This window comes from Desmodus rotundus, chromosome 7 (genome assembly GCF_022682495.2).
Source record: "Desmodus rotundus isolate HL8 chromosome 7, HLdesRot8A.1, whole genome shotgun sequence".
Taxonomy (NCBI): Eukaryota; Metazoa; Chordata; class Mammalia; order Chiroptera; family Phyllostomidae; genus Desmodus; species Desmodus rotundus.
The window spans coordinates 46765586-46790237 of NC_071393.1; the positions used below are offsets into that span (position 1 = coordinate 46765586).

Sequence of the window (24652 nt, forward strand, 5' to 3'; positions counted from 1 at the left end):
TTGCTGGATGCAATCAAAATGGAAAACTATTGCGCATTCTCTTTTTGAAAAAGGTTCCTTTGTAATGGACCAGTCTTCCTGAAACACACTGCGCCTCTGTGTGTGTCTGTTTGAAAGTGACCAGGGTAGTAAAGTCTGTGGCAAATATCCAGAAAAAAAAGGGAGGATCCTTCTTCAAAAACAAGTGAGTCAGACATTTGGGCTACTGTAACCCTAAGGGCAATTTCTGAAACAGAAGTGAGTGAGAGGCTAAGCAACAGAGTACAGCTTTTGTGAGTCCTAGGTTTAAAGAACAACAACCAAAAGAACAGGATTTGGGACTTTCCATAGAAATGGCTTTAGTAAACACCCCAGAATTTTACCTGGGGTCATGCATGGCTAAAATCTTAGAATAAATTTGACTTACAATAGATAAATCCTTAGACGTACTAAAGTGAAACCCTGATTGCATTGAAGTGAATTGCCCTCCTCTTGCCTTTTTTCAGCAAAGTGAATCCTTCATGTGATCTCATCTACTGAGATATCATCCATATACTCAAATTATTTTCACACATTTTTATATCCAATACTTGGGGAAATTTTTTTTAAAAAAATAAGCAGCTAAAAAAAGGTAATGTTTTACTTCAAAGGGGGGAAAAAGATACAATTGCAATAAATTCAAAGGGCATAAAATATTCAATTTATCAGTTACCAGACACAGATCTTAAGAAGATACTGAGAGTCAAAAAAAAAAACAAAAAACAAAAAACCCATGAACACTAATATGATAAGTAAAAAGTATAACCCACTGTCTTACTTCATTCAGGCTGCCATAACAAAATTTGAAGGACTGGCTGGCTTAAACAACAGAAAATACTTTCCAGTGTTACTTTTAAATGACTAACATTCATCAGTACATAAGTTTAAGGCATACGGCAGGATGGTTGGATTTCCCTATGTTGTGAAATGATCACCACAGTAGGTTCAGCTAACACCCATCATCTTATATAGATAGAACAGCAATAAAAGATTAAGAAAAAAGATTCTCCTTGCGCAGTGTTAACTACAGTCTTGTACATTGTATCCCTAGTGCACCTTTTATAACTGGAAATTTGTACCTTTTGACCACCTTCTTCCAATTCCCCCTCTACCAACTCTCTGTCTCTGATAACCACAGGTCTGATCCCTTTTTCTATGACTCAGAAATTAATTGACCCACGATTCTGTAGGAGGGAAGTCTGAAATGAGGGTACATGATCAGATTCTGGATGGGAGCTCTTCCAAATTCTGAGTGTGTCTTCACATAAGGTCAATTTTCCCACCATGGGGCCCAATGCTCCTGACCTCATCTTGATAGGGGACTCAAGAGTTGGACAATTTTAGCTTAAGGTAAAAAGTTATAAGTCTAGCAAGTAATGTATATGTTAAAGCTTTTGTTTCAGAAACTACAGATAAGGCCTGTCCTGGCTCCTGGGAAAGCAGCTGGCCTCCTGGGGCACTGCTAAAGATTACCGCCTGGGGACAAGTTGGAGGCATCCAGACCTTTGTGTTCCAGGGAGACACGGACACCACCCACCCCTGGGAACAGCTAACTGCCCAGGACAGGAATGTTGCAGCTTCTTTCACCTAATCCTCCCCGAATCTCAAAGTCCTCAGTGCACCTTGTCTATTCCCTGTTATAAAAAGTCTGGCCTGGAAACAGAAGGCAAGATGGTCTGTTAGGGTATGAACCCACCATCTTCTCAGATCGCTGGTCATCCGAATAAAGCTCCCATAAAGATTCAATCGCTGTCATTGCTTATTGGGTTTGGTAGTGACAGGCAGCCCGAACTCCCGGTGTCTTCTCCGGTTTCAATCTAATACTTTCTACCTTCCAGAGGCCTCATCTCCAAATATCACTACACTGGGAATTAGGGCTTCAACAATGATGGTTTGGGGGGCACCTGTACTTCGTCCATAACACTCTGTTGCATCATAAAACCAATATGAAACAAGCTCAGGAAGAATATCTAAAAAGCAATAAGAAAAAAACATACATTCCCTCAAATAAAGAAAAGAAACAATGGAAACTAGAAAATAATTGAATTCAATGAAATATCCACAAATTTATGATACTATGCCCAGCAAACTTTATTTTAAAAATTAAATAAAAGTTGGGAATTTCTACTTCCAGCTATGATTAACAGGACTGATATACCCGCCCACCTTTTAAATGACTACAAAAATGGAAAAAAAAAAACCTGATATAATTTTTTGTATGTTGGTTAACAGGTAGCAGAGAAATATAATTCCTGGAAGAAAAATAGCAATGAGAGTAGTCCTAAAATTGCCTTCACTTTCTGCCTGGAGGCAGTTTGCAGGTTATGTCACAGGGAGGGGTGACCCTAATGAAACCCAGCAGTGTTTGTGCGTATGTGGAGAGCAGAGTCAGGAAGGTCAAAGGTCTAGAGCATCTATGCAGATATCAGAAGGAAGGGAGATGCATAAGGAGAGCTCCAGACACCTGCATGAGAATCCCCTTGAATCCAGCAGCCTCCAATGTAAAATTCGCTGTGTCAGGCAACCAGTGAAAAATGACCAGAAATGCAAAGAGGAACATATGACCCCTAAAACCAGGAAAGCTCATCCATAAAAAGATATAGAACAGAAAGAGGTAATAAAAATAGCAAAACAAATCAATAAATAAATAGACCTGCTACAATAAAGATGTTCAATAAGCTCAAATAGAGGATAACATGGCCATGAGGAGGAGAAAAATGGAAGATACACAAAACATACCAGGAGCAAATACTAGATATGAAAAATAAAATATCAAAAATGAAAGACACAAGGTTATATTTATAACAGGTTAGACACTACGGAAGAAAGATTTAGGGAATGAAAAGAAAAAAATTTGACTTTGGATGGTGGGCACAAAATGCAATATACAGATGATGTACTATAGAATTGTATTCTTGAAACCTATGCAATGTTATTAATTGATATCACCCCAATAAATTTAATTTAAAAAGACATAGTGGTGAGCAGTCCAAGATGGTGGTAGAGTAGGTGGAAGCTACACTAATCTCCTCTCAGGACCAGGCTGGATATAACTAATGATAAAAAAAATCATCCTAAATAACCAACGAAACACTAGCTGGAGAGAGAAGCCTTATAACCAAGGATTTACAGAAGAAACCAAATGACCACATCAAGACTAAGAAGTGCAGAAGCATGAAAGAGCTTTCTGGGGTCCCCTAGGCAGCAGCTGAAGTTCTAGGAATGTTTCAGAGCCCACGGGGATCCCCCTGAGAAGTGTGCATGTCTAAACCATAAGCTGGGCTTCCCAGCCTAGAGCCCAAGAACCGGGAAAGGAACCCAAATAACATCTGGCTGTGAAAAGCAGTGGAGTTTCCCTCCATCAATGAGAGAAGTCTAGAGAAACAGAGCCTCTCAAAGGGCCAACACAAAATTTTGTTTGCAGCTACTTATCCTGGGCTCTGGCAGAGGGAGGGCAGAGCAGACTACAGCCATGTGAGCAAAGTCCGGGGCTGGTGGCTCTGGGAAGAGAGCTGAAGGGTCAGCCACCAGGACCTCTGAGCTCAGTCATCCCCCATACTGCAAAAACCGTATTTCTTGGGCAGAGCACTCCTCCACATGGGGCATCAGCCTGGGGTAAAGCAACAGCACCATCTTCAGGAATCCCTCTCACTCCACCCGGTGCAGCTTAAGCCTGGCTGCTGAGGAGTACAGCTGAAGGCAATTTCATTGATTAAGCCTAACAGAAAGTCTGCAGGTGAAGGTAGATCTCTGGGAGCTTTGAAACATTATTTCTCTCCCCAACCCAGCCCTGGTGCTGGTAAAAGCCAGACTTGCTGCACAGCTTCGTTCTTTCAGCACAGACTCAGGCCCAGCAGAGGGAGCCACAAGCTGTGGATTGCTGATAGCTCCAAACAGGGTGCCCAGGGCCAGTCACAGGCAGCGTCAAAATTGGTGTTCACCAGGCCCTGCGGATCTACCTAATACATATAGAAACACAGCCAAAATGGGAAATCAAAGAAACAGACCCAAATGAAAGAATAAGAGAATTCTCCAGATGAAAAACTACATTAAATGGAGGCAAGTAATTGATCAGATATGGAGTTTAGAGTAATGATTATAAGGATGTTCAATAACATGAAAAAGACATAGAAACCATAATGTAGGATCAGTCAGAAATAAAAAATGCAATATATAAAATAAAAAATACATTGTAAGGAATAAACAGTACTTAAGATGCAGTAGAAGACTGAATCAGCAAATTGGAAGATAAGGTAGGAAAAACAGCCAAGCAGAGCAGCAAAAAGAAAAAATAATTTAAAAAAATTGAGGACAGTTGAGAAGACTTCAGGACAATATGAAGCAAAACAACATCTACATCATGGGGATACTAGAGGAGAAGGGAGTGAGCAAGGCATTAGGAACATATTCTATGACCAAAATCTTCCCTAACCTGGTGAAGGAAAAGCACTGAAGTACCAGAACTATAGACAGTCCCAAACAAGATGGACCCAAAGAGGCCCACACCAAGACACATCAAAATTAGAATGGCAAAGCTTAAAGACAAGAAGAGAATCTTAAAAGCTGCAAGAGAAAAACAATTAGTTCCCATTAGGCTGTCGTCTGATTTCTCATCAGAAATATTTCCGGCCAGAAGGGATAGGCATGGAATAATCAAGGTGATGAAAAGCGAGGACCTACAACAACCAAGGCTACTTTATCCAGCAAGGCTATCATCTAAAACTGAAGGAGAAATAAAGAGCTTCCTGGAAAATAAAAAGCTAAAGGAGTGAATGAACAACAAAACAGTCTTGCAACAAATGTTACAGGGCTTTCTGGAAGAAGAAGGAGAAAGAGGAGAAGGGGAGGGGGAGGGGAGAAGAAAAGGGGAGGAGAGGGAGAAGGAAAAGGAGAAGAGGGAAATAGGTAAACCAAAATAGCAATAAATATATATCTATGAATAATCACTTTAAATGTAAATGGCTTAAATGCTCCAATCAAAAGACATAAGGTAGCTGGATGGATAAGAAAACTCTATGTGCTGTCTCCAAAAAGACTTACTTCAGAATGAAAGATACTTACAGACAAATAGTAAAGGGATGGAAGAAGATATTTCACAGAAAAGAAAAAAAAGCGGAGGAAGCAATGCTTATATCCAACAAAATAGAATTTAAAACCAAGTCTACAAAATGACAAAAAAGGACACTACATAACAATAAAGGGAAAAATCCAACAACAGGATATGACCCTAGTACACATTTATGCACCCAGCATAGGAACACTTAAATAAGTAAAGCAAATCTTGATGGACATAAAGGAAAGATGGACAGAAATACAGTCATAGTAGGAATTTTAACACCCCATTGACTTCCATGGATAGATCACCCAGACTGAAAATTAACATGGAGAGAGAAGCCTTAAATGACACACTAGATCACATAGACTTAGATATCTTCAGAGCAATCTATACAACCAAAGCAATCTATAGATTCAATGTAATTCCTATCAAGATACCAACTGCATATTTCACAGAACTAGAATATTTCAAAGATTTATATGGAGCAACAAAGGTCCTGAATACCAACAGAGATATTGAGAAAGAAGAATAAGGGTGGAGGAATCATGCTACCTAATATAAAACTATACTACACGGCCATAGTAATCAAAACAGCATGGTACTGGCATAAAAACAGACACATAATCAATGGAACCGAACCGGGAGTCTAGAAATAAACTCATGCCTATATAATCAATTTATATTTGACAAAGGAAGGGAGCACACACAATGGCTATAGATAGTTTATTCAATAAAAGGTGTTGGGAAAATTGGACAGATATGTGCAGAAAAATGAAACTATATCACCTTCTGATGCCACACACAAGGATAAATTCAAAATCAATTGAGACTTAAACATTCGACCCCAAACCATAAAATCATAGAAGAAAACAGGCAATAAAACCTTGGACATTGCCCATGGCAATATTTTTTTCTGATATATCTCCTCAGGCAAGGGAAACAAAGAATATTTAAACAAATTGGACTACATCAAAAAAAAATTTGCACAGAAAAAGAAATCATCAACAAAGTAAAAAGACAACCCACTGAATGGGAGAACATATTTGCCAATACATGTGATAAGGGGTAAATATTCAAAGGGCATAAAAATACTAACCGAAACCAGAAATGAGATAAAGAAAAATAGAAATGACAAGTATATACAGAGAGCATAAGTGAGCTGTGAAACTATCACGCAGTCTGACATATGTGCAGTTGGAATCTAAGCCATAACGAAAATCCGACTTTCACTGACATGTTTCCAAAGGTGCTTTAAAAAGTCACAAACTGACAGATGGAAAATGCACAGCAAACCCCAAGTAAAATAAGTCTAAAAAACTACACCAAGACATAATTGAGCCAATTTTCTGCAAAGCACTGATAAAGAGAAAAAACTCCAACATAGATTTAAAAAACACACATTATAGACAGTAAAACATAGGCAAAAAGAATATACTTGTTCAGAAACTATGTAAAGATGATGGCAGTAAAAAGACATCTTAAAAGCGCTAAAAGAAAAAAATGTGTATAATTTAGGTATACAAAATAACTTAAAAATGAATAACTAAATATTTTGGAACAAACAAAAGCTGATAAATTCATTAACTGTGTACTTAACACTGATAAATATTAAAGAAACTTCTTTAGATAAAAGGAAAATGATACTAAATAGTATGAAGGGACATAAGTGGCAAATGTGTGCAAAATAAAAGTATTTTCACAGTGTTTATCTGTTTAACATATAGTTGACAGTTTAAAGTAAAAAATAACAACCATTCGCTGAAGGGTTTGTAATGTATCTATAAGTAAGATATGACAGTAATGACCCAAAGATGAGCTCCCACACACGGACATAAATCATTGTAAGGTTCTTGTACTCTATGTGATCGGACACAATGCCGTTTAAAGGTAACTCTGATAAGTTAAAGATGTATATTTTCAATACCACGGCAAACTCTAAAAAGCATATGGTTGCAACTATATAATCCAATAAGGAAAATAAAATTATAAAAATACTTAATTATTCTAAAAGGTGGGAAGAAAAGGCATAAAATGAACCAATGACATGAGAAAAACAGAGAAATTAAAATCCAACCATGAACATACAATGTATTCATTATACGTAATACAAGAAGCCCTGATACTTCTGTTTATCTCTTATATAAGTACTGTAGTGACAATTTCCAAGTTCTTTATCTGTTATCTGCAAGTTTATCAGTGTTTTTTTTCTTTTATTACCCAGCTTTTGATACATAATTGATGTATAACAGTGTATAAATTTAAAGGTGTTCAATATGATTTGATGCACATATATATTGTGAAATGTGTACCAAAAAAACTTAATTAGCATATCCTTCACCTCACGTAATGATCGTTGTACTGTTCATGTTAATGATGAAAACACTAAAGTTCTAGTTCCATAGCAGTGTTTAAGTATACAATACAGAATTGCTAACTGTAGTCGCGATGCTGCAGATGAGCCTCCTGGAATTTATTCATCTGATGACGGAAAGTCTGTGCCCCTGACCAACATCCTTCCATTCCCTCCACCCTCAGCGCCTGGCAACCAACATTCTCCTCTCTGTTTCTGTCAGTTCAAAGGTTTTAGATTCCACGTATTAGTGAAATCGTACAGTATTTATCTTTCATTGTCAATCTTTTAAAATGCAGCCGTTCCAGTTGGTGTTTGAGAACGCTAAATTTGCTTTTTGACAATGACCAGCAGCTTTCTGTCTGTTTACTTTCCTTTTAGATGTTTTGTAATGCACTGTCTTTTTAAAACTTTTCCCATGGTTGATTGGTTGGGTTTTGTTTGTTTGCTTTTAATCGAGCATTTTTCATTGATTTATAGCACTTTATGTAACGGGATATGTCCTTTTTCAATTACAGTGACGAATATCATGTCTCATTTTGAGCTTTGCCTTCTTAAATTTCATAATGTAGTATAATTTATCAGTCTTTCCCTAATTTTATTTAATGATTTTTGCATTGTGTAGAAAAACTTCTATGGTCTCCAAATCATGAATAAACTGTCTTATGCTATTTCCTAGAAGCTTCCTTATTTTACCTTTGACAAGTCACATTTATGGTCCATTGTGTATTGGTATTTATGTATGGTGTAAGGTAGGATTTAGATTCAATTTTTTCTTAGGTTAATAATTATTTTACACAGCAATAATATTTTTCTTTACCCAATTGCTCTATTCTGCCATTTTTCTTAAAAATCATGAACACTTCGACATAACCTATAACAGGTATGGCACAGTGTAAGAGTGAAATGACAAATGTTTGGGGACACTCTGTATTTTCTGTCACGTTGTTTGGCTCTATCTTGTACCACACTATCATAATTATGTAGCTTTATAATAAGCTATGATATCTGATACTGCCAATCTTCCAACATTTTGGTGAGGATATTTTTAAAAATATTCCTGGATTTCATGGCTATGTTTTATTATAAACACAGTAGTCCTTCAACTTAAAGTAATGAACTTTATCTTCGTATTCATCCTGTTCTTTTTATCTTCCTTTATCCCTGTATTTTTTGTCACATCTTTCTTTTCTTTCTCTAAAGGCCCCCTTTCAGTATTTCCTTTATGAAGGTAGGCTTCTGAAAGATATTGTTTTGTTAAAAATCTTTTCTTTTTGTCTTCATTTTCCTCCACGTGCAAAGTTCTCAATATTTGAATGTGCATTCAATGTCTCCACATACCTGGAAGAAACCTATACCTTGATTATTATGAAATATCCTTCAATCTCTGTTATATTGTTTGTTCTCAAATCTATTTTAAAACTTTTTCTTTAAATTTATTGGTTTTAGAAAGAGAACGGGGAGGAAGAGAAAGAGAAAAAATCGATTTTTTGTGCCACTTACTTATGCATTCATTGCTTGTTTCTTGCATATGCCTTTCCCAGGGTTCGTACCTGCAACCTTGGTGTATCAGGACAATGCTCCGACTGACTGAGCTACTGGCCAGGGCCTCTCAAGTCTACTCTGGATAATATTAACACAGACTGTCTTTATTTTGAAGAGTATTTACATGATGTATATTTTCACCTTGTTTGCTATTACTTGCATTTTTAAATTTAAAGTGGTTGTCTTTTAAGGGAAATATTACTGAGCCTTGCTTTTATATTCAATTTGATAATTTCTGCCTCTACTTTCAGTGTTCATACCATTATAAAAGTTCCTTGAAAGGAGAGAAAAATGTAAGAATGCCCATGGTCTCCATTTGCATTTACTATTATAACAGAGCTCCTAACCCATTCAATTAGATAACGATAATATAACAGAATATGTTCACTTCCTTAAAAACATTTTGTTCTCTGTCTAGTCATCTGTCATCACCACCCCATCCCCACCCAAATTCCTGGCAACCCACGACCTTCATAATGTCTTCATAGTTTTGCCTTTTCCAGAATATCATACGGTTGGAATCATACCATATACATCCTTTTCAGATTGGTTTATTTCTTTTAGTACTGAGCATTCAAGGTCCTCCCATATCTTTTCATGGCTTAATAGCTCATTTCTTTTTAGTTCCGAATAATATTCTATTGTTTGAATGTACCACAGTTTACTTATCCACTGAATTACTGAAGAACATTTTGTTTTCTTCCAAGTTTGAGCAATTATTTATAAAGTTGCTACACATACTTGTGGGCAGGTTTTACACAGACATAAAATATTAACTCCTTTGGGTTATACGAAGGAGCATGATTGCTGGTTGATACATAAAGAGTGTATTTAATTTTGTAAGCATATTTAGTTTTGTCAGCAACAGGCAAATTTCCCAAATGTCTGTACCATTTTACATTTCCACCACCAAGGCATGAGAGTTCCTCTTGCTCCATATCCTCACCAGAATTTGGCGTGGTCAATCTGCCAGATTCTGTCCATTCTAATAGGTAGATGTGGTGTCGCAGTATTGTTTCAATTCACCTTTCCCTGATGACATACGAAGTGCACCATATTTTCTTATGCTTATTTTCCATCTGTGTTTCTTCTTTGGTGCATTGTCTTAAGGTTTTGGGAGTTGGCCCATTTTTTAAACATATTGCTTGGTTTTCATTGTTGATGTTTTTCTTTGTATATTTTGGGTAATCCTCATTTATCAGGTAGGTCTTTTGTAAATATTTGATCATGGTATGCAACCGTCTTCTCATTCTCTTCACATTGTTTTTTTAAAACAAAGTTTTTAATTGCAATGATGTCCAGCACCGATTACTTGTATCATGGACCATGACTTAGGTGTCGTATGTAAAAAGGCACCGTCATACCAAAAGTCATCTAGGGTTTCTTTTGTATTATTTTCTAAGAGTTTCATAGTTTTGCATTTTACATTTAGATTTCTACTCCACTGTGATTTAATTTTGTGAAGGGTATAAAGTCTGCATCTTGATCTTTCTTCTTGTATGCGGATGCCCAGTTGTGCCAATACCATTTATTGAACACACTATCTTTGCTCCATTGTATTGTCACTGTTCCTCTGTCAACAATTAGTTCCCTATATTTACAAGAGTCTGTTTCTGGAATTTCTACCCTGTTCCACTGATCGGTTTGCCTACTCTTTCTTAATGCCACACCAGCCTGAACACTGTGGCTCTACAGTGAAGTCAAAGAGCGATAGTCCACAAACTTTGTTCTGCTTCACTATTGGCTATGCTCGGTCTTTTGCCTTTCCACGAAATCTGTAGAATCAACTTGTTGATATCCAAAAGATAACATGCTGAAATTGGATTGGGAATCACTGAATCTATAGATAGGCAGGCAAAAGTGACATCTTGACAACACTGAGCCCTCCTCTCCACGAACACAAATATCTATTTATTTAGATTATATTTATACTGTTCTATGTTTTCCTTGCATGATCCTTTGATAAGCTTCAGAAGTTACAATTTTTTGGATGATATAAAAATAGGACATTTGGGTTTGTGATACAAGATAATAATTTTGTATAATTTTAATCAAACATTTTGATATTCTTGCTTTAAATTTGTACTGAACTCATAATTACTCAGAATGGTTATAGAATGTTGGTTAATTTACATTCTAGTGAAGTGAAAATCCCTACATATCCTAAATGTAGATTGCTAATTTGGAAGGAATTTCAGCACGTCAAAATGTACCTAACTAATACTGAAAAGATAAGGAAGAGACAACTCTCTGTAACTAACCATTCCTCATAAGGACGTTCAGTGCCTTGGAGATGCCATTCTTGTTATTTCTAACATATTTGATAATATGCACTTTTAAAGTATTCCCTCATATTTGTTTGTTGTTTCTAAGCTGGGCATTTTGCATAAAAATACATTGCAAATGTGTAAATCAATGATTTTCGTTATTTGGAGTAGTCTAAATTAGAGTTTCTCATAGAGAACTCCATCTTATAACTGAAGTCACTATTTTATTACTGCCTGTAATTATTCCAAAAGTGACTCCAAAAGTATTCTGAGAAATAAAAGCATGAAAAATATATTTGGTATAACACCTACTCTATGTCTAGAGGACGAACTTGATAATTTTGGAGGTCTAAAATATATGAGAACAAAATACTTACTTGTTTTCACGGGAACCATGTGGTAAAAATAAATTATAAGGAAATTGCCAAGATTGGATAAGGATGAGCTCTACTTAGACTTGATAATTGCCAAGTTCTTGAATTTTTTTCAGTATCTTCCTTATTTATATGACTTTTCATAATGGGATGTAATAGATACCTTTACATGGATACCCTTGTACAACTGCATATGGGGTCATATCAATGGATTTTGTCTCAAAATACTTAGAAAACAGTGATACTGATTTCTGTGGTACTGTCTCCAAAATATAGTAAAGAATTGTTGAAAAAATTTAAAAATCTTTCCATACCCTTAATGAGAGTTATTGGTATGTTATGACGAATAGAAAACAAACATAAAAAGAAATTCAGATGTTGCGTATCTTCTGGATTCAGCATTATGGGACTCATTCCTGGATACTATTTTCCAGGCTAGAGTGCTCACATATAACTACGTCACTGAAATCCGCGAACGCCACAGCTCCACTCTTACAATCTCTATAACTGTTATTTATACATTGAGTCATTCTTTAATTATACTGACCTAAAATTCTAAGATTCTATAGTTTTATTTCAACATGCATATAAGATATATTGCAAAATGCTTCATGAAATAACCTGGATAAAATGATGATATTATATTAAAAATACATATATTTTTTGTCAGTATTTCCTTTTCAGTTCTCCCCTTTAAGTAAAGAATTCTTGTTATAAAAAAGCTTACTCTACCTTCCCGTTTCTTTATAAATAATAAATGCAGGCTTTCAATTGTGGATTATGTCTCTGTTGGAATCATTACTGTAGTGGGCACTGAAATAGTCTAAGAGGTGCTCATTTGCCTGTAATGGAACTCTCTCTGCAAGATATAAATAAGTAAGCAGGTTTTAAAAGGTTATTTGTTTTCCAGATATTAAAAAGTATGTTAAGGCGCTAGGATTTAGCATGGTAATCCATATTTGCATGCAAGTGATCAAAACAAAGCCAAGGTCTTATTATGGGTTTAGAACTGCCTGACACCAAGAAAAGCCATTTAAAAAACAAAGTTGTTTCACAAACAAAGCTTTCCCCTCAGTGGACAAATCTTATCTGCCCAATGGTTTATTGTATAAATGGAAGGAGAATGTGTTTTATGTCAAAGATAAGGTTAATTAGACAAATGAGATCAAGCTACCATCCTGCAAGGTCACAGTTATCATCCAGCTTCACCTATGCAATCAAGCATGACAAAGAGGTTACCATTGGAGACCAACTCCTCACTCAACTCCTGTTTGTCAGTATGCCCAACGGTGTGCTTTGTGTTTAGCCCTTCTCAATGAGAAAATATCTTCAACACCATTAAAATTCTCCAGCCTTCTAGCCACTAAATACTTCTGTACCAAAATTCTATTTTCTAAGTTAAGTGTATCATCTAAGCGCTTTTCCAAATCACATCTCTAGGGTTTCTTATATTGTTTTCAGCTAGTAAGCATATACCTACAAAGCACCTGATTTGTTCACACACCTTTCCATGTAGTGATAACCACAAATTTTATTGTGTCTCTCCCCTTCAAATTATGTCATTGGTGATACTAAGCTAGTGTGTAGGATCAATGCACATGGATTCTTCCAGTATGTTAGTTTCCTCACATGGCAAGTCATGGGTTTTCTTTGAGAAGCCTTTGGATTGCCAAGGTTTTCCTTGCTGCAAAACCTCCCACGTTTGGTTTCATACTGATGAGAGATGCTTCAGTTTACCCAGAGAATTCTAAATCCGACATATGTTACAATAGCCTTAGGGACACTCACAGTGGTATAAGGAGGGTTAACTGCTCAGTCAGTGGAACGGGTCGCTCATCACAATCACTGGGATAATAACTGAGACTGGATCTGTACAAGAAGGCTTTTTCCCCCAATGCATCTCGTAGCCAATGCTTTGCAATTAAGATTGTTGCCATGCGTCTGATGTCAGTTGCCAGGAGTGCTCTCCCCATGACATCAATCTCTCCTGGGCCTGAATGTAATCATTATCTCCTAAGGAAAAGCATTTATTCAGACTTCTTCCCAGGGCACTTCACGGTAAGAATTGCAGTATTTGCAACCCACTAACAGTAGGCAGAGAGCGTGGAGGCCTTTCTACAAGTACTGCCAGCTAAGTCATTTTTAGTTTTGGTGTCAGTACTTAAGGGCTTTTGGGAGAACTGTGCATTATCTCTCCACCTTCTGGAATTTTTACCCAAATGAGACAAGACATCAGCACATTAACAACAACAGCCCAATGTTGAAACCTGTCTCTGCATCCAGAAACCTGTCTCTGTGTCCAGAAAATTATATTTCTATCAGGAAGCATATTTGCATAATTTCAGATGGAAGTAACCTCTTTTTCCACTGAACTCCCATGACAATTTTCAGCTTTTTATCATTATTCTTCTCATGGTAGCTCTTTCTGAGCTGTACTACTCTCGCCTATCTTACTGATATATAATTATTTCTTTGGACAAACATTCCGGTTGGATTCATTTGTATCTGCTTCAAAACAGCAAGGACGGGGTCTTGATCCATCACTTATCTGAAAACATGTTCCCCCCAAAATGGTGCCATGATGAAGGAGAGGAAAGAATAGCAGGGTTAGGGCACTGAATCCACACCCACCGTGAATGATGTGCCAGTAGCAGACAGGTTCAAACTCTGACAACAGGAAAATGCAAACACAAAAATGAAAACATCTCATAGTCAATGATGAAAAATCTCATTCCAGTGAATATCCTTGGAACCTTCCTTTTCTAAGATAAAGTCAAAAGAATGCACATATTTCACATGATAGAGAAAAGCTTCCTCTTTTTTACACATCGGTGCCTTGGGTTGGACAGCCATATTTAAACATTTGAACATTCTTATTGAACACTTCCCATTATCAATACAGAAGTAAAATAATTTCATGCCACTACTTGCTCTTCGTTCTAGAAATAGCGAGGTCTGGCCCTTTTTAGTAGAACCACAGTTTCAGGAACTTCCTAACAAAGTCATGACACTCGTAAGGAAAACTACCCCAGTCAGTCCCTAAAGAAAAGGGGGAGAAATGGCTGAAAAACAAAACTTAAACAGTGATTTTTCCAGTGCCAACATTTTCTGTTTGTTATCATTTTCTCTCCCTGATGCTCCTATTTTTTTCAGATCTCATAAATTTTCTGTCTCTTAAAACACACACACACACACAGATTGAGAGAGAGAGAGAGAGGGAGGGAAGGAGATTCTATGCCTGTGTTCATCGAGCCAACAGTATACAAGAGGGGTTTCAATGATGAACAAAACGGTTATAGTGCTTACAATCTGCAAGGAAAGTCAACATTATCAGATCACTGCATGCAGAGGCATAAAACTGCAACAACTTACAGTTCTATGGTGCTATGAGACTATGGAAGAGAAGATAATCTGGTCAGGCAGAGCAAGAAAAGTTTCCTTCAGGAGGTGGCTATCCCTTTGAGACACAAGGCAAAGAGAAGTTGGGGGTGGTGAGAGGTGATCCCCGCAGGGAGAAACAACCTCGTGGAAAGACCTAGGTGGGATGTCCTACACCAGGGAAGAACCTAAGGGCCCCTGGGCCTGGATTGAGGACAGGGAAGAGAACATCTTGTGGGCTGAGGTGGGGGCACTCAGGGAAGTGCTATAAGAAACGCTGTCTATATTTCTCTTTAGAGAGGCATAACATCTCAATTTTGTATTTTGTAAAGCTCTCCTTGGCTGCCTACGGAGAATAGACAGAATAGATGCCTCTGTGGATATAAGTAATAATTTAGGAAGGAGCTAGGGGAGAGATTATGTTCTTTAGTACCAGGGTACCAATGGTACCCAATGGGCAGAAGTGGATGAATTCCAGAAGATTTTTTGTAAGTAAATATGACCAGATTAGGTGACAGAATTTGTGGAAGGAAGGAGAAAGGCGATGGGATGATTTCTGTTTTTCTTTTCTTTTTCTTTTTTTTTTCCTGGTTTATTGTGAAGTCAGCTCAAAAATAACAGGAGAGTATATTTGGAGAGAGAACCACCTGCTTAGTTTGCAACACATTAAATTTAAGGCCCTCAGGTAATTAGATGTATCAAATTGATGTGACCGGCAATGAATACACACATTCCTGAGAGGCATCGAGTTTGCTTTCTTTGAGAATTTTTAACTCTTTCTTCTTTTCAGAATGAGCACTGCATAGAATAAATGTTTCCTTTTTGTATTTCTTTTCAAGATTAGGGTTATTAAACCAAATTCATATAGCCACCTTAGTATTCCTGGTTGCATATTATGATAACCCTAATTTTTAACTGTGGTTTTGTTGGCTCAAGTGTCTGGTATGAGTTCAAGTACGTAAATACATACCTAAAGATATGAAGCATAAAAAAATCTATCTGGGTGAGGTAGTATAAGAATAAAAAACTAATGTTTATTAAAAAGTACTAGAAAGTGTCAAATATTATGTTTGGCATTATTATGATAAGCGATTAAATCACTATCAACTAATATTATCAGAGTTGATAATTAATAACTCAAACATCAGGGAATTTGTTGCAGAAAAATATAAGTATTTTTAATTTTTTGTATTAAATGGCATTAAGCATACCTTACATATAAAAGATATTAGTTGCATAGTGATTATCATCGCTATTATGTACATAGTAAGTTATCTTTAGATATATGCATATCACAGGCATACATATCTACTGTTCAGACATTATTATTTATTGTTTAAATTCATCAGTGATTTAGATAAACAAGAAACAGCAGCAGAAACAGACAAAAGTACAATTTTACTGGCCAAGACTAATTGGAAATGCCACAGTGAGAAAAATAACCATCATAACAATCACCACCTCCTCAACCATTCTGCACTAATAACTAATGGATATAACATTGCCTCATTATTGTACTACTTCTCCATTCATTATTTCCTCTAAGAAGGTCCCCAGTATTCCATTTATTTTTAAAGGGATTTAATGGATGTGGTATGAATTTTCAATGAGCTTTTTGAAATTTGGGGAACGTAATTAGGAATGTATTTACTTTCTTTTTTTTTTCAGGGTGATTAATTCTGTGCAAGACTTTCAACCTAATGTTACTCCAAAGAAAAAATAGAAAGGGAAAAGGAGATTCTACTTCTATGGACTAATGGACTGGTAATTAAAAAATTGAATTAAGCATTAACTCAGAAGAGACAGTTTCAATATATAAATTATTTCTGTTTAGCCTTCTATTGCCAGGGTAATTAAGTAAATCTTTTGGCCTCATCACCATTAGTAAATGAAAATGTGTTTGAATTCACTAAGTTTTGTGATTTACACTAGGGAATCTGTATCAGTAAATATATTTCCTTTGCTAACAGCTCTCATAAAATCAGATGTTTTATTTAGAAAAAGTCAGCCTTATTTATGGAAAACAAAAATTCATTAACTACTTAATTATTTGGGCAGATAAAATCTCTGGAGTTTTTTGTGTGGCTGCCTTTAAGAAACAAACTCTATCCATGTCTTTATCTTCAAAATGTGAGAAATCACCTCAGGCTTAGACAGGGTCCTCTGTTTCTTTAAGAAAAGTAAAAGATAGAAAATGTAGAATACCTTCCTCGAGTGTCTTTATTTAATAAAAAGCTCAAGGACCTAAGCAACAAAAGCAGTTCTTAAGATAAATGAATAAATCATGTTCCAAAGGAGTACAAGGTAATAAAATATACATAGAAGAAACCTACGCTAAAATGACTTCTAATCTGTCTTCTGTATCCTTAGACTCATTTTATGCTACAGTTACAGTTATAATAAATTAACCTAAATATACCCTAATATCCTTTTTGTTTATCTGTTCAGAGAAGTCCTACATTATTGTGAGCACACTAGTAACGACACACTGGCTGCCTGTTTTAAATCTTACGTAGTCCATAGCACTGTGATTCAGAAACAAATTTTTAACAACAGTCTCTATGCTCTCCAAAGTACATAGATATTTCTGTTGCTGGCATGCTGAATATGTTGCAAAATACATTGAGGTTATTAAGTGTCTTCCACCCTTTCTCTTCTAGGAAATTCCCATCGCTAAGCACCTAATTGCCAAAAGACAAGCTCAGCTATAAGAAACCGTGCTCTTGGCAAAAATGGACCCATAATCATTTTCTGTGCTGACATTTTGATACAAATATATCTCTAAGAGCAGCAAGGGATGCCTATATTAAATGTTTTGGAGAAGAAAGGATAAAAAGAAATATGTCATATTTAAACTAAGTAAACTAGAAAAATGACAAAACATAGAATCATAAGCATGGCCTAAAAAAGGAAGGACTTTTTCACAGAAATTGTCTTGACTTTTCAAATCCTCTGAACATGAATAACCATGTAGTTGATGCATTTATCTGATTTATCCCGCATTTGGAAAGCCCCCAAAATAAATTTGTAGCTGGGAATTTGTCTCCTGATTTCAATTCATTTTCCTGTATGTTATTTCCCTTTTCTTCAGTTTTTCAGCATTCATATTTATAGGCAGCCACAAACTCTCCTCCCATCAGAGAACATGCCATTCAATAATCCAACCGATGAGGAAAAGCATTATTCTAGCTCAACCCCCCTTACGTCCATACAGCACTGGAGATGAAAGTCATAAACAGAGTACTAGATTTTTAAGAATCAAAAGACCAGGGGTTTTATTTCATCTTCACAAATCATTAGTTGAGCTACTTTGATAAAATTCTTGGTCATTGTGCATCTGTTTGTTTATTCATGTGCAAACATTATTATTTTAATCTCTCCCTTGTCTATTCCTTAAGGCTGCAAACATGAATTATGACAATGCATTGTGAAACAACCCTAAAAAGTCAGAAAATTCCATAAAGATATAGGCCACCAACATAAAAAGTTGTAGGTTTTGTACTTCAGAATGATGACTCAAAAAAGAAACAAAATAATCAATGAATAATGCTCATTTTAAGTTGTGTATTAATTTGCAAGGTGTTTAGTGTTTTTCAACCTATTGGCAATTGTCAAACTGAAGGCAATCGACTTACTTCTGGAGCCTGAAGAGGTGCTCACTGCTGTGGAGGAGTCAGCACTCTGCCTGGCTGCTGCAGAACATGGACGGGGTGAAAGCATCTCCAAAACTCAGTCTGAGGATGGTGTCAGAAGTAAGGGTGCTCAGCTACTACATGTCTTCCCAACACCTGGCTGAATGGTTACAGGGACTCTTCAAAGGAGACAAGCACAAAAAAAAGTGTATCAAAATATGCTCAGGAAGTATCTTTGATAACTATAGTTGCTGTTAACTGTGTGATCATCCTCAACCTAGATCAGGAATCCCACTAAATAGGATTTAAATAGATGCGCATAGTAAGGCTTGCCAGTGGAATGTGCGACATGCTCTGATTCCAATAGATACGTCGGCATTCTGTTTTTCATTTTGGGGAGGAGTCTTCTTATCTCATAATTGAAGATAGTTTAAACAATCAAAAGACATGTAATTCAATGTTAGTTATAGGATTTCCATTCATTCAACTTGCAAGCTAATGTTAAAAAACTGCCTAAGTCAACAAACAAATAATCATCACCTACTGTGCATGCACCAGGTACGTGGTACCAGAGATACAACAGTGAAATGCAGCTCTTGAACCCTGCCCTCCTGGGGCTGATAGTCTTATGTTGTGTTGCCTGTATGTTCTTCAACAGAGAAAATCTATTTATTTCAACACATATGTCTGTGAAGGAAATACACAGGCATGCCATTTGTATTTAACTTTATGTCAGAAGACTGCTTATTTCTACGTGTTTCTGAAGGTTCCATGTCAATCTAAGTAATATGAGACCTAGCTATTTGAGGCACAATATGTAACTTTTTTCCCCTAAGATCTTTATAATAGTACCAATTGCTATTCAACCACTATCTTTCCTAATGCAGAAATAGGCTGAATTTATAAAAAGTGTTCTTGAAATGAATAAAAGCATAACAATTTTAATTAGGCTATGACATTTTATCTGCAGAAGCAAAAGTGTAACAATAAAAAATACATGAGATGATACAAAGATAACTCAGGTTAAGTTTATTGTTCCTGCTGTTTTGGTTTATAAAGATTAGTGAATGATCTTACAGAGTCAAAATTTAAGAGGGTGATTGTAATGTCCTGAGATACCTAATAATTAGGTCTGAATTTTAAAACAAATTTAAGCTATTGCCTAAGTTTATACTGAAATTACTCAGAGATGCTAAAAATCAGTGCATAGATTAATGATGAAGTTAAAAAAGAGAAAGTTATAGTTTATTTCAAGTTACCTTCTAAAATATGTCAACCAATGTCCCTTTTTAAATGTATACTATAAAAGATGTTTATTATCAAATTATAGAATAACTCATATTACACACACGCATAAATCAATCCTACATGCACTAACCACCCTGAGTCAGCTGTTGCTTGCATTTTCCTTAATTTCTTTCCATGCATATTTGAAACTGATTTTCCCATTTTTAAATGCATGATAAAAATACAAGAAATCTGAAGGTAAATCTCTCTCCAAAGCAAGACCCATTCTTTTCAGAAAAAGCCAATTTCACATATCAGAAAATCCTCTCAGAAATATTTCATGCATATATGAGTACGTCTATACAGAGTTTTATACTTATATAATTATCCCGCTTGTCCTATGCTTTTCATTTAACACATCACAGAGTTAATTCCATTTCTGCGTTCTATCATTAACCCCATCCATTCTATCAGTAAATATCTCTCACATGCATGCAACATATCTACTCATGTGTTCCAACTGAAAATTAAAGTGTTGAGACGCGTTATTCTAAAATAGTATAACCGATATCAGCATGCGTGTATCTATGCACACATGAGTAAACACACATATAATAAATTCTTAGAAGTAAACTGTTTAAAACAAGAAGCCACATTGTTTTTGAAACTCTTATTATGCTCCTATCTCTATAGTAAAGAGGTAGTATAAAGCAAGAGCAAACTTGAATTTGTAATTATATTTTGTATTATTGCATTATGATGTCAAAATATAAATACCTCTTATAGATCCTAACAACAAAAAAGGATTAATAACCAATAGTATTTACGTATATTCAGTTTATCTTAAAGAGCACAGTAACTGTTATAATCCTATCTAAATTCTAATTTCTCTAAGAAAATTCTTTTTCATGTATGGTTACATTATTTATCAATGATAGCAACATTTTCCTTCTCATTACAATATCTTTTATTAAGCACTTACTATGTGCCAGCTACCAAAAACATGTATTATCTAAATCAATTCTCCCAAGAATAAAGTGAGCTAACTCACACTTGCCTTTATGCTGGTATAAGAGGCAGGGATGGAAATACTTCAACTAACCTTTGGCAGGGAACTAGAGATAGTAGTTGGCAAAGCTGGGCCTATCACCTAGGGCTATCCCACTGCAAATCAATGCTCTTATATCTCATGATGTAAGATTTCAGAAAACCGTTACAAGATTCTACAGTAAACAAAAGTAAATATGGTGCTTTTTTGTCCATATATTTTGACTAGTGCAATGCCGAAATCATTTTTACTGGGAGTGTAACAATGCAAGTTTTCAATATGATCTTCTAAAGATTTTTTCTTCTTGATAGTATGCAGAAATAAAACATCTCTTAAGAAATTATGATCAGTTCCTTAGTTCCAAGTTGTTGATATGTTGGCCTTCATCCGCAGTCTTGGAAAATTTGGCAATAGTTATTGTTCATGTAAATATACAATTGTTTATGCACAAGAAATATGGTTCTTTCTGCAGGAAGACAACTGTAGACAACTGGAGACAACTGTACTTGAACAACAATAAAAAATAATAATTAAAAAAAAGAAATATGGTTCTCTCTGTAATGATTATCTTGAAAGCCAATACTGAACTCTGAAAGAACTCAGGAAACATGGGCAAAACCCTGGAAGTTATTACAGAAGATCCTTTATAAAATCGAGAATCATGGCCCCATGTAGCTCCTAATAGTACTTTCTTCCCCTCTATGTCCTTGCTAAGGGCTCATCAGTTGTCTGAACACTTACAGATGCTCCTCCACTTGCAATGGGGGCATGTCCCAAAAATCACATTATTTCAGTTGAAAATCCATTTAATACACCCAACCTCCCGAACATCAGTTTAGCCTAGCCTACCTTCAATATGCTCAGAACACTTCCTTTAGCCAAGAGCTGGGCAAGATCACCTAACCGAGGAAACCACTGGAGAGTATTGATCGTTCACCCTCGTGGTTGCCAGGCTGACTGGGAGCTGTGGCTCGCTGCCTGTGCCCCTGTGCCCAGCGCCACGAGAGAGCATCACACCACACACACCACCGGCACAGGAAAAGGTCAAAATTCAAAATTCGAAGTATATTTTCTACTGAATGGTATCATTTTCATACCATCATAAAATTGAAAAATTGTAAGTCTAATATCCTAAGTCAGGGACCATCTGTACTTTGATTCCAATTTCACTATCAGCAAAGGCAGGACTTTAAAGTCTTATAAACCTTGGTAGAATCATAGCAATGACCATATCATTCATTTTTTTAATAAAAAAGAAACAATATTACAAAATCTGTAATTATTTCAAGGCATAATATCTGCAAGTACCAATCATGGTGTTTTATTCATTGTAGGCATGTAATCATTATGTTTCCCTCAAGATGATTTTTCAAGGTTGCCCTGAGTTTTAACCCACTGAATGCTAAGGAAACCCTTGAAATATTTGAAGATAACAGTCACATAATTTTAAGTATTTCCTTAAATTTAAAGATTCACAGAGTCCGAACAATTATGAATCCACCAAGCGGCATTATTATTGAACTCTCTCCATCTTATCTCTACCGGCACACAATGAATCATATGAGAGAGGTGTTCTACATTGGTCTTTATATTTACCTCGCATGAAATGATTAGAAATTAAACATTTGGTCATCCAGGTGTTGCTCTACGTGATGCAAAAAGCCAACTGTTTTGAGCGATCTGAGTGAACGAATCATCTGGTTTCGCAGCAATTCATTCACTTATTTAATGATCATAGAATAATACAACGTTTGGTATAATATGGCCATCATCTTTAGTGGGCCACTTGAAAAATGAAGGTATAATATAAGAAATGTTATTTTATTAAGAAGAATTTAAAAATTTGGACAAGGAGTATAGAATAAAATTGACAATTATTTCACTTTAATGAGTTTTTCAGGTGCACAAATATTCAGAGGGATTCATGTGATTGAATATGGAAATGAAGCTGTGTTATTGAATACAAGTGTAGAATTACATACTCAGCTAAAGGAAAAGATTTATAAATTATTATATAATTCCAGGATCATATGATAGATAAATTAATGCACCAGTAGGTCATTTATTGCTTAATATAAATGTCACATTGTAAATTGAGACCAACTAATCATCCTTTCCTCTAATAGCAAGAGTTCAGCACTTAAACAAAACATAAATCTTGGTGACCTAAAAATTGTTATAACTGTATTTGCAATTTCCCATTAACACCTCAAGAAAATAACTTTAAGTGATGGATATATTCAATAAGGTACAACCCAAGGTGAAGGGCTTTTTGGAGAGGGGCAGAACATAGGTGTAGGTAATGTTGACTTTGAATATTTTATTTTTTAAAATCTCACCCAAGGTCATTTTCATTTGTTTTACAGAGAGGAATAAGAGGGGAAAACAGAGAGAGAGAGACTGGGAATTAGACATCCAACCTAGATATGCTCCCTGACCAGGATGGAACCCGCAATCTTTTCGTGTACTGGACAATGCTCCAATCAACTGAGCCACCTGGCCAGGGCTGAACTATTTTATCTATCTATCTATCTATCTATCTATCTATCTATCTATCATCTATCTATTTATTTATTTATTGATACAGGGGAAGGGAGGAATTGGAGGAGAGAAACATCAATGTGTGGTTGCCTCTTGTGTGCCCCCTACTGGGGACCTGGCCTGCAACCCAGGCATGTGCCCTGACTGGGAATTGAACCAGTGACCCATTGGTTCACAGGCCAGCACTCAATCCATGATCCACACCAGCCAGGACTAAAATGTTTGCTTTTTTTGTTGTCGTTGTTGTTCAAGTACAGTAATCTCCATTTTCACCCCACCACACCCTGCCACCCCTCCTACCTGATTTGGCTTTGTCCATGTGTCCTTTATACATGTTCCTTGATGGCCCTTCCCCTACTATCCCCCATTACCCTTCTCCCTTCCCCCTGTGGTTCCTGTCAGTTTGTTCTTTATTTTAATGTCTCTTAAGGAACTAATGCATCCACTAAATTTTATAACGATGATTTAAAATAATGGATTTTTCACTTTATGCAAATAAATGTACTTTTATTTTATATTAAGAAACAACATAATTTATTATGTGACAATAATGTATGTTCTGCTTACCATATTTTTCAGACTATAAGATGCACCCCCCCCCAAATTTGGGCAGAAAATGGGGGTGCGTCTTATAGTGCAAATGTAACTTACATTTACATTGGTGAAATATTATGTTATTTATGTTATTAAATATTTTAGCACATTTTTTGCTTCAAAATTTTTTTTCCTATTTTCCTCCTCTGAAACCAGGGTGCGTCTTATGGTCCAAGAAATAGGGTAACTTTTCTTTTAGAATTAGTTCAGGTCTCTTTTTAAAAAAAATTATTGTATTTTTTTCCAATACCATTTATCTCCATTATACCCTCTTTCAGCTCCACCCACTCGCCACCTCCCACAATCACCACTCTGTGGTCATGTCCATGAGCCCTTTTGCTCTTTGCTCGACCCCTCCACCCCTGCAACCTCCCTCCAGAGCTGTCATCTGCTCTCCATCTGAGAGTCTGTCTCTATTTTGCTTGTTAGTTCAGTTTGTTCATTAGATTTCACATATGAGTGAGATCAATGGTATTTATTTTTCTTTAATTGGCTTATTTCACTTAGCATAATGCTCTCCAGGTTCATCCATACTGTCACAAAGAGTAAAATTTTCTTCCTTTTTTACAGCTGAGTAGTATTCCACATAATGGAGTTGTCATTATAACAAAAGAGAGACTAA

The 24652-nt window shown here is 36.0% G+C and overlaps 1 protein-coding gene across 4 annotated transcripts in view; it reads right to left on the bottom strand.

Moving 5' to 3' along the window:
• Positions 1–24652, bottom strand: part of LRFN5 (leucine rich repeat and fibronectin type III domain containing 5) — a 268158-nt gene that overhangs the window by 118836 nt on the left and 124670 nt on the right. For all 4 annotated transcript variants that reach the window (XM_071221930.1, XM_024551376.3, XM_045187882.3 and 1 more), the window contains exon 2: positions 18624–18799. The gene's annotated coding sequence lies outside the window, so the exon portion shown is untranslated. The remainder of the gene's footprint in view (positions 1–18623; positions 18800–24652) is intronic.